Genomic DNA, 12024 nt, shown 5'->3' on the forward strand with positions numbered 1-12024 from the left:
ACCCCAAAACTTCAAAAACCTGGTGGCTAAAGCAATATTTTAGTCTGGATGGCATTAGCTTGGATTCCAGTAAAACGGTGAGGAATCTCAGCCATCATAGGGTGAATAGCACAGGAAGTGCTGACTATGTTTTATGAAATAAACCCTTTAAGTCCTGGGTTATTTAATTTTTCTTTCAGGAGGAATTTCCCCAAATTCGATCAGTAACAACTATTATTCAATCCGGTAAATGAGCAAACCTTACATCTCCCTTTGCTTTCTAGGGTGTGATTTCTGAGTGTGATTTTAAAAACAGCTTAAAGGATTTGAAAATTGTGATTCTGTTTAATTGTTTATGTAAATAACAGAGTAAATAACATAATAATAATAATAATAATAATAATAATAATAATAACAAAAGTTATAAAGTTCTTATTTGTGACTTTACCAAATTCAATGCAACAAAACTGAAGTAGCATAAATCTATGTCCATTTTAGTCCTCGTAATGGAGGTTTCCAGTAGTAGTAGTTCTTTATTTGTATTCAGCTCGTCTTTTCTCTCTCTTTCTCTTTCAATCTTGGAATGGACAAAATGGAGCACGCTACAAATCCCACACAGTCACATCTTATTATTTGACTTTTCTTGTTTCCTGTATATATTGCTTGTCCTTGTTCTAGCCTATCCTCTCCTTGTTCTCTTGTTTTTGTAGTTTAACTAATAAAAGTAATGTAAAAATGAGGTTTCCAGTAGTAGTAGTTGTACATGAATTTTCAATTTATCTCTATCTGGGAATCTAAAAAAAAATTCACTCTCTCAACACACCCTCTCACTATTACAACAAAGTAAGGTCCAAGGGAAAAACATGATGGTTAGTACACGGTGGTTTTATATGTACCGATCTGTTATCTGGAACTTAGTTTGCTACATGTTTGTATTAACCTAGTAAGAACTGAATCTCACTTCTAACCCTCAGGAAAACTCAGGATTACCTCACTAATCTCCAATATTGCTTCATCATGCAGACTTGATGAGGCTAAGTGTGGCTGTGTTTTTTTCTAACAACTTCTGAAGTAACAAACTCATTATTCAAAATGTTCAGTCTTTCAGCTTTCTTTTCAAACTTCTGAAAACTGCAAGAAGCTAAAACAGGACAATATGAGACATGAGGTGACCGTTTAAAATCAGTTAATTTACACGAGGACAGCAAGTACAGGCAGCTCACAGGCCTGTTCCCTGTGGTAGATTAAGTCATCTCATTGGAAGGTTGGATATCCAATCCCTGGCTGCTACAGTCTGCATGCTCAATATCCTCGGGCAAGATATTGAACCCCAAGTTGCTCTCTGATGCTTCCATGGGTGTGTGAATGTTAGATAGAAAACACTTAGAAAAAGCATGTAGAAAAAGCATAAAAATGGGCTTGTATGAAATGATGTGAATGAAGCAAGTTGTATAAAGTGCCTTGAGTCCTCAGGTAGAGCAGAAAACCGTTATATAAGAACCAGTCCAATTAGATAATTAGATCCAAAAGTAGATCCAAAATAGTGTTTCAGCTGCAGAAGTCTGTTGTTACAGTTTAACTTTTTTTACAGCTAGATGGAAACCACTAAGACTTTGACCTCTGAATAAAAAAACAAAACTGTTCTCAGTTGTTTGATTGTTCACCAGGGTGCTTAGTCTTACTGCAATAAATTAAATATGGCACTATGATAAAATTACCTGACTACCACTTTTTTATGAGACTTTATGAGACTTTCTTCCTTATCTTTATTACTATCAAAGAGACAAGTAAAGGTAATCAGTACAAGAGTATGACAACAACAGAGCGTGTCATGTTTTTATATTCAAGTCTCTTTGGCATCTATCCACATGGAGGTAAAAGTTAACGGGAAATATTATCTGAACTCATTGCAAAAATGTTTTTTACTAATACTTTTTAGAAGAAACATGCCTTATGAAAACAAACTCAAAACCAAATGTAAAATATGTACCAATGGCCTTTTTAAAGAAAAAAAATTGTAAGACAAATTAATATCTACTTCATTTCCATTTCTAGTCCTTTAACATCTAATGACTTTTGATGTTTCCTTATCACCATTTTGCTTTTTGGGAACCCACTGCCTGTTGTCTCAGTACTTATCGTATAGAGACAATGGCCAGCGTTTCACTTTGGCTTAAAAATCTGATCCAGTTGTTTAAATGCCATCATGCCAGATGATGGCATGTGTAATAACGACGAAAGTCTGAAAGAAGGAGGAGGAGGAAACTCTTGTAACATACATAAGCATACTATTCATAAGGCACTATGGTGCAAACCATAAGCATATGACTTAGTTTTTTACTGATTCATAAATATCAAAACCCATCTTTTTTCCCTTTAAATCCTGCTCTTATGCTCTTCTCTAACTCCTTTCTGACTCTTTCAGGATTGTAAAGAGTTTTGAACAATGAACGATGTCTGGAATGGACTAAAACTCAGGCCTCATGGCAGACAGTTGATGGCAGACAGTTGGTGTTGCAGCAAGTACTCTAGTCTGAGCTATGTGGACCAACAGCTGATGTCGTTCCATCATGACGTCTGTTATGGTTTTATGGTTTTATTCCTTAGTCTCATGAATGCAAAAAAGCAGCCATAAGATGGTGGTATGAGAAGATTGGTCTGAATTTAAGTTGCTATCAGCAATAAAGTGCTTCCAGTTTATTGAATAACAATTAACAGGTAAAAATCAGAAGAAGACTGAAAATTTCAAAGGAAAAGAAACTGAAAAACAAGTAAGTGGATAATTTTGATTAAAAAAAATGGATGCTTTAACCATAATATTAATAAAAAGCCTAAAACTGATGAGTTTGCATGTAGCTGGGCGTCTCTACATAGAGTATGTAATAAAGGTTTATCACTTTTATTCCTGTAAAATCAAAAGTCTCTTTGGTTTCCATCCAGCTACAGATAAAAACCAGGAAACAGAACTTACAGTAAAGCATTTTGATAAAGACAACTTCCTTCTGAAAAAACATTTCATTGGAAGAGAAAACTAAGCAACTAAGTTTAGCTCATTTTATATAATATTTTATATTATATGTGTGATTGTCACTTAACTGTGGAATGAGATTGGAACGGAACCTGTTACATCTGTACCAGCATAAAAGGCAGATATGAGTAAGATAAGGCAAACAATTAGCTGATGAAAAATATCCTTGATAACTGGTATTACTATTGAAGTTGCACTGAAGTTCATTTAAAAACATTTTTTGTTTTTGACATGTTACTGATGATCTGAATCTTGTGTTCAGTTGCTTGTACAGTGTGACAGTCTTATTTTTTGTGATTGTTACAATGCTATAATCTAAATACCAGTGGCAAATTTAAACTCAATATGAGCTATACAAACATTTCCCTCACAAAAATTGCCACTGTACATACACTTTCCCTGTGTTTTCCAGTTGTTTGCTTAAAGCAAATCTAAAGGAGGGATTTGGAAATGCCGCTATTTTTACTATTGCCCCCAGCAGCCATATTAGACAAAGTGTGCTTCTTCCATGATGCTGTGATGTTTCCTTCAAATATTCCTACAAACAAATAAGTCTGAATCTTTGTTGAGTTGTTTTCAATAGATTGCATGCTCAAAAAGAATATGTTTTGTCTCACTCCTATTTTGTTGTTGCCATTTTTCAAGTGATCTAAAACTTTTGATTGGGACTGTATGTTGGCTTATATTTTGATCAGATTTAGGTGTTTGTGCAACTGTATTACCATCAGTAACCCCATATAAATCATGGTTCTGTGTTTAACAAGTACAACAATATTATTGTTGTAATCATTATAAACATATTTAGCATTATGTGTATGATGAATTGACAACACAGTTTTTATCTTTCTGCCTTCCCTCAGACACACACAAAATTGGGTTGAAGGTTGAAGCTGGCTCATGTGCACAAACACACCACCACATAACTCAGACATTAGAACAATCATTTCTACTGCTCAAAATACATTTCTCATTCACTCAGAATTAAAATCCTTTATTATTAGGAACTAGAGAAAAGCTCTGTTTTAGCACTTTGATCATATTTAGTCACATAAGGCTGGATATCAAGACCTTTTAACCTCTCTTAGCTGTGCAGAGATAGCGAGGGGGGGGACTTCAATCTCTTTCTACCCCAGGTCTCAAGACAGTTATTATAATTGTCGTTGTCCCAGATTTTAATGAAATTTCCCCTTGTGGGACTAATAAAGGTATCTTATCTTATCTTATCTTTAAGGCCTATTAGGAGTGTCCATAAGAGGGTCTTGGCTTTGGAGTTGATGTCACGCCGCAGTGCATTGTGTGATCACGTCGCCATGTTAGAAGGCCACGAATCAAAACAAACACACTTGGAACCAGGACTGCCAGAACCATGTTTAAAATCAGTGCAAAAGACAAAGGGCTGTATCGCGACCGATTGCGCCCAGACGCCAAGAGACGGTACTTGGAAAAAACAGCGTGCATCGGTAATGTGGACCCGTATGAAATAAGGCAGTGGAGTGGAAACCCAGACGACCTACCGCCATTGTCCTATCCCGATATCTTTGCGTACCTTGTCTGTGGAGTCAGCGCATACACAGCGAATCATTTTCAGAATTATAAATCCCTGGAGGCGCACATCTGATTTACAAATGGTTGAGTACAAGATTTAAGCCTCCAGTTGTGAGTACATTGACCATATGACCAAGATACAGCCAGAGGTTGCACATTGTAGAAAAACAGAGCGTCACTGGAGATCTTCCAGACTAGAAGTATTTCTCCAGGCTTGGAAGGACTCATTGTCTTCTTTTCAATCAGCGATGTCGGCAGCGAAAGCAAATTATTTCTCAAATATCATCATGAGTCATAAACATAACTCAAAACTCCTTTTCAACACAGTGTCGCAACTTACAGAGAGTAAGTCAACGCTCTGCTGTTCTAATTTGATAGCTCATGACTTTCTTACGTTTATCAGAGACAGGGCTGAAACACTTAGAAATCAGATAACTCCCTCCTCAAGCTGTTCATTAGACTACTCGGCTGCTTTACCTGTTGGTGTTGATAAACTGTTCTCTGACTTCAAGGTTATCTCTCTGTCTGGATTAACTAAGGTTGTAAAAGCAGCTCGATGTACAACCTGTTCTTTGGATCCTCTACCAGCCTGGGCTATAAAGGAACTGTGGTCAGTATTAGGACCCTACATTCTGTTTCTTTTAAATACTTCATTGACGCCTGGAGTCTTCCCTGAATGTTTTAAATCAGCTGTGGTAGTGCCAATCTTGAAAAAGCCTGGACTGGATGTTGACATGGTTGCAAACTATAGATCCATCTCACATCTGTCTTTTTTGTCTAAGGTCTTTGAAAAAGTGGTTTTTAAGCAGCTCACTGAGCATTTGTCAACAAGCAATCTGTTTGAACCATTTCAGTCTGCTTTTAGACCAAATCACTCCACAGAAACAGCTTTAGTAAAAGTGGTAAATGATCTGCTGGTAAATGCAGGCAATGATCGCACTTCAGTTTTATTACTGCTGGATCTAAGTGCTCCATTTGACACCGTGGATCACTGCATTTTATTAGATAGGCTTGAACATTTTATTGGAATTACAGGAAATGTTTTATCATGGCTGAGATCTTACCTGTCTGCGAGGTCTCAGACTGTTAGTTTTAAAAATGATCTCTCCGAGACCTGTGCAGTGAGGCATGGGGTCCCTCAGGGCTCCATAATTGGACCATTGCTGTTTTCTATGTACCTTCTGCCTCTTGGTGTTCTTTTACGTTCTTTTAATGTAACCGTTCATTGTTACGCTGATGACCTGCAGCTTTATGTTCCTTTAACCACTGGAAATTGTGCTGAAGTCTCTAAACTAGAATCTTGTCTATCTGCAATTAAGGGCTGGTTATCGGATAATTTCTTGCTCCTAAATACTGATAAAACAGAGTTGATGGTCATTGGGCCACACAAATTTCAGCACTTGTCCCAAAATTTCATCTTGAGAATTGATGACAGTGTCATAAATTGTAGGGACAAGGTAAAAAACTTGGGCGTGTGGTTCGACATGGTGCTCTCTTTCGAGTCTCATGTAAAAGAGATAACAAAGACCGCCTTTTATCATTTGAGGAACATAGCCAGAATCAGACAAGTTTTGTCAAGCGACACTGCAGAGGTTCTTGTCCATACATTTGTCTCCTCACACATTGATTATTGCAATGCTCTTCTTTCTGGGCTACCAAAGAAAAGTTTTAGAGGTCTACAGATGGTGCAAAATGCAGTTGCTTGCAGTTTAACAAGAACTGGGAAATTTGAGCACATTAGCCTTATACTGAACTCTCTTCATTGGCTACCTTGTCAGGTTCGAGCAGATTTTAAGGTCCTGCTGCTCACCTACAAGGCTTTAAACGGACTGGCACCTTAATACCTCTCCGACCTTTTACATCTTTACGTTCCATCCCGTGCTCTCCGATCTCAGGACTCTGGCCTTCTAAAGGTTCCTAGAGCCAGAAAAAACACAATTGGAGAGCGTGCTTTTTCTTTTTGTGCCCCGTATCTGTGGAACAACCTCCCTCAAGATATTAGGCAGGCATGCTCTGTGGAAGTTTTTAAAACTAAGCTGAAGACACATTTGTTCACCCTATCTTACATGTCTTAATTCTATGGCTTTTAGTTTTTAAATTTTTACTGTTTTTAACTTGTATTGTGTCTTTTACCTGTATTGCTATGTATCGCTTTTATTTTTTTATCTTTTTAGTTTCAAATAGTTGTACAGCACTTTGTTTGAAAGCGCTTTATAAATAAAGTTATTATTATTATTATTATTATTATTATTATTATTATTATTATTATAACATTGACATCTCCTCAGCAGCTGCTCCAAAAATTGCTCTAGATGAAAACATAAACACATCGTCTGCAGTAAAAGGCAAAAGGAGCCATCCGCAAAAAAGGCAAATTCCACTTGCTACTCTGGAGGAGTTGTCACCAATAAGCTACTCCATAAACAGAACATAGTTCTGCTGCATCACACATTAGGATGTTTGTTCTAATTTTCTATGACCTCAGCGCATTGAAAATAAAACTAAAAGCCTATAAAGAGCAATATGAATTTCTTTAGAACTTACTGGAATGAAAATGTTGGGAGCACACCAACAAAAAATGATGGCAGAGAACCCGATATCATGGTTTGTTCCAGCTCGCCTCTCCCGTACTCTGGCTCTAGAACCCTTTCTACCAGAGCGATGGTAGCTGAGACGCAGCGGAGTGGAGGTGTAAGTGTCTGGCTTAAAACAGGACATGTTAGCTGCATTTAACCTTCAGTTACTCTTTATATAGTTAGGTAGGAGTCAGACCGTGTTTCTTTTTAGCTGAAAAACATTACACCAAGGTAACCTACAGTGTTGAAAACGTGTCTTCCAACGATGTTTGCTACCCTACAGTCGTATGTCTGTGAAGGTTCTCAGTCATCCAGGTCATCGTAGTCAAAGGAGCTTGCAAAGAAAAGCGTCTGGACTTCTTTAAGTTACTTGAAGACGTTTCACCTCTCATCCGAGAGGCTTCTTCAGTACTTCTTCAGACTGAAGAAGCCTCTCGGATGAGAGGTGAAACGTCTTCAAGTAACTTAAAGAAGTCCAGACGCTTTTCTTTGCAAGCTCCTTTGACTACGATGACCTGGATGACTGAGAACCTTCACAGATATATTGCCGTACATTTTGGGAGGAACACCCTTCAACTGGTGCGGGAGTATGAAAGGGAATCAAGGAAACTAGCGGATTATAGGAACCATCTCCGTTTCAACCTAAGATGCAGACAAACCAGAGTTGTTCCTAAGAGCCTGCACCTTGGATCCACTGTCAGGGGATACAGAGCAGACTTGATTCTACAGAGAGCGCAAAATCACCTTTTAAGTGAAAGGATAAGACAGGTCCATTTCACTATAGATGCCCTCCAGATCAAGATCAGCCAGACTCTGCAGGAACTGGAAACCCTTCTACCCTCTCCAATCTTAGAAGAGGTTTACAAGTTTGTGGACAAGGCTCAGCGGGCCCAACACTCGAAAGGAAAAGAAAGACAACGCAGGAAATTTCACACCTTGCTTTCAAAAACACACACTCCTCATTCTGAATCTGAACCTACACAACCCATAGAAGAAAACACACCTGAAGACAGTCAGGAGAAATGGGTTAAGAACTTTTCAGACAGGAATCTCACTGAACCTGAAAAGAGAGTATTAGCTAAAAACCAGCAACAAACAACTTAAACATTTACAAAGAAAGAACAATACAGTATCCACATCTGAACCAAAGAGTAAAACAGTGAAATGTGGATTATTAAATATTAGGTCTCTCTCCTCCAAGTCTCTGTTAGTACATGACTTAATAATTGATCAACAAATTGATTTACTCTGCCTTACAGAAACCTGGTTGCAGCAGGATGATTATGTTAGTTTAAATGAATCAACACCCCCGAGTCATTCTAACTACCAGAAATCTCGAAGCACAGGTCGAGGGGGTGGTGTGGCAGCAATTTTTCACACCAGTCTATTAATTAATGAAAGACCAAGACAGACTTTTAATTCATTTGAAAGCCTGATGCTTAGCCTCGTCCACCCCAGCTGTGAAACTCAGAAACCAGTCTTACTTGTTATCATCTATCGTCCACCTGGGCCTTACACAGAGTTTCTGTCTGATTTCTCAGACTTTATATCTAATTTAGTTCTGAGCTCAGATAAAATAATTATTGTGGGTGATTTTAACATCCATGTTGATGCTAAAAATGACAGCCTCAACATGGCATTTAATCTGTTGTTAGACTCAATTGGTTTCTCTCAAAATGTAAAAGAACCCACCCACCACCACTCTAGATCTTGTTTTAACATATGGCATAGAAACTGAACATTTAACAGTGTTTCCTGAAAACCCTCTCCTGTCTGATCATTTCTTGATAACATTTACATTTACAATAATTGATTACGCAGCAGTGGAGAGTGGACTTTATCAAAGTAGATGTCTTTCTGAAAGCGCTGTAACTAAGTTTAAGAATATAATCCAGCCACTGTTATCATCGTCAATGCCCTGTACCAACACAGAGCAGAGCAGCTATCTGAACGCTACCCCAACAGAGGTCGATTATCTTGTTAATAATTTCACCTCCTCACTACGTACGACTCTGGATACTGTAGCTCCTGTGAAAACTAAGGTCTCTAATCAGAAGTACCTGACCCCGTGGTATAATTCTCAAACACGTACCCTAAAGCAGATGACTCGTAATCTGGAGAGGAAATGGCGTGTCACAAATTTAGAGGATCATCATTTAGCCTGGAGAAATAGTTTGTTGCTTTATAAGAAAGCCCTCCGCAAAGCCAGAACAGCTTACTACTCATCACTGATTGAAGAAAATAAGAACAACCCCAGGTTTCTCTTCAGCACTGTAGCCAGGCTGACAAAAAGTCAGAGCTCTTTTGAGCCAACCATCCCTTTAACGTTAACTAGTGATGACTTCATGAACTTCTTCACAAATAAAATTTTTATCATTAGAGAAAAAATTACCAATAATCATCCCACAGATGTAATATTATCTACAGCTACTCTTAGTTTCATTGATGTTAAGTTAGACTCTTTTTCTCCAATTGATCTTTCTGAGTTAACTTCAATAATTACTTCCTCCAAACCATCAACGTGTCTTTTAGACCCCATTCCTACAAAACTGCTCAAAGAAGTCCTGCCATTGATTAATTCTTCGATCTTATATATGATCAACCTATCTCTAATAATCGGCTATGTACCACAGGCCTTCAAGGTGGCTGCAGTTAAACCTTTACTCAAAAAGTCATCTCTAGACCCAGCAGTCTTAGCTAATTATAGGCCAATCTCCAACCTTCCTTTCATATCAAAAATCCTTGAAAGAGTAGTTGTCAAACAGCTAACAGATCATCTGCAGAGGAATGGTTTATTTGAAGAGTTTCAGTCAGGTTTCAGAGTTCATCACAGCACAGAAACAGCTTTAGTGAAGGTTACAAATGATCTTCTTATGGCCTCTGACAGTGGACTCATCTCTGTGCTTGTCCTTCTTGACCTTAGTGCAGCATTCGATACTGTTGACCATAATATCCTATTAGAGCGATTAGAACATGCTGTAGGTATTACAGGTATTGCACTGCAGTGGTTTGTATCATATCTATCTAATAGACTCCAATTTGTGCATGTAAATGGAGAGTCCTCTTCACACACTGAGGTTAATTATGGAGTTCCACAGGGTTCAGTGCTAGGACCAATTCTGTTTACATTATACATGCTTCCCCTAGGCAGCATCATTAGAAGACATAGCATACATTTTCACTGCTATGCAGATGACACCCAGCTCTATCTGTCCATGAAGCCAGAGAACACACACCAATTAGTTAAACTGCAGGAATGTCTTAAAGACATAAAGACTTGGATGGCCACTAACTTTCTGCTTCTTAACTCAGATAAAACTGAGGTCATTGTACTCGGCGCTGAAAAGCTTAGAAATATGGTATCTAACCAGATTCTTACTCTGGATGGCATTACCTTGGCCTCCAGTAACACTGTGAGGAACCTTGGAGTCATTTTTGACCAGGATATGTCCTTCAACGCACATATTAAACAAATATGTAAGACTGCGTTCTTCCATTTGCGCAACATCTCTAAAATTAGAAATATCCTGTCTCAGAGTGACGCTGAAAAACTAGTTCATGCATTTATTACTTCCAGGCTGGACTACTGCAATTCATTATTATCAGGATGTCCAAAAAACTCACTGAAAAGCCTTCAGTTAATCCAAAATGCTGCAGCAAGAGTACTGACAGGGACTAGAAAGAGAGAGCATATTTCTCCTGTTTTGGCTTCCCTTCATTGGCTTCCTGTTAAATCCAGAATTGAATTCAAAATCCTGCTCCTCACATACAAGGTCTTAAATAATCAGGCCCCATCTTATCTTAATGACCTTGTAGTACCATATCACCCTATTAGAGCACTTCACTCTCGCTCTGCAGGCCTACTTGTTGTTCCTAGAGTATTTAAAAGTAGAATGGGAGGGAGAGCCTTCAGTTTTCAGGCCCCTCTTCTGTGGAACCAGCTTCCAGTTTGGATTCGGGAGACAGACACTATCTCTACTTTTAAGATTAGGCTTAAAACTTTCCTTTTTGCTAAAGCATATAGTTAGGGCTGGACCAGGTGACCCTGAATCCTCCCTTAGTTATGCTGCAATAGATGTAGGCTGCCGGGGGATTCCCATGATGCATTGAGTTTTTCCTTTCCAGTCACCTTTCTCACTCACTATGTGTTAACAGACCTCTCTGTATTGAATCGTATCTGTTATTAATCTCTGTCTCTCTTCCACAGCATGTCTTTTATCCTGTCTTCCTTCTCTCACCCCAACCGGTCGCAGCAGATGGCCGCCCCTCCCTGAGCCTGGTTCTGCCGGAGGTTTCTTCCTGTTAAAAGGGAGTTTTTCCTTCCCACTGTCGCCAAAGTGCTTGCTCATAGGGGGTCATATGATTGTTGGGCTTTTCTCTGTATCTATGAAGCGCCTTGAGGCAACATTTGTTGTGATTTGGCGCTATATAAATAAAATTGAATTGAATTGAATTGAATAGCCAAAGGTCTCAATTTTGCCATTTCTCCACAACAGTTGCCCATAGTGGACCTCATCACAGCCACAGAATCTGCCATACCGATTAATAAATTATCACAGACAGAAGCAGAGCAAATCAGGATGAAAGTCTCAGCCACCCTCTCCAGTGCCAAAGTCCCTCCGTCCAACCTCACAATACAGGAAAAGAAGGCCGTCGCTTCCCTGAGCAAAGACCACAACATCACTGTTTTACCAGCGGATAAGGGAAGATGCACCGTGGTCCTAAACACTACAGATTACCATACAAAGATCACTACTCTCCTCAGTGACAACAATACCTACGAAGCCTTAAAGCGAGACCCCACAAGCAGCTACAAAAAGAAAGTTATAGCTTGCCTTCAAGACTTGGAAAAGGACAAAATCATTGACCGCCTTACTTACCACCGCCTTTACCCAG

This window comes from Neolamprologus multifasciatus, chromosome 7, assembly GCF_963576455.1.
Source record: "Neolamprologus multifasciatus chromosome 7, fNeoMul1.2, whole genome shotgun sequence".
Taxonomy (NCBI): Eukaryota; Metazoa; Chordata; class Actinopteri; order Cichliformes; family Cichlidae; genus Neolamprologus; species Neolamprologus multifasciatus.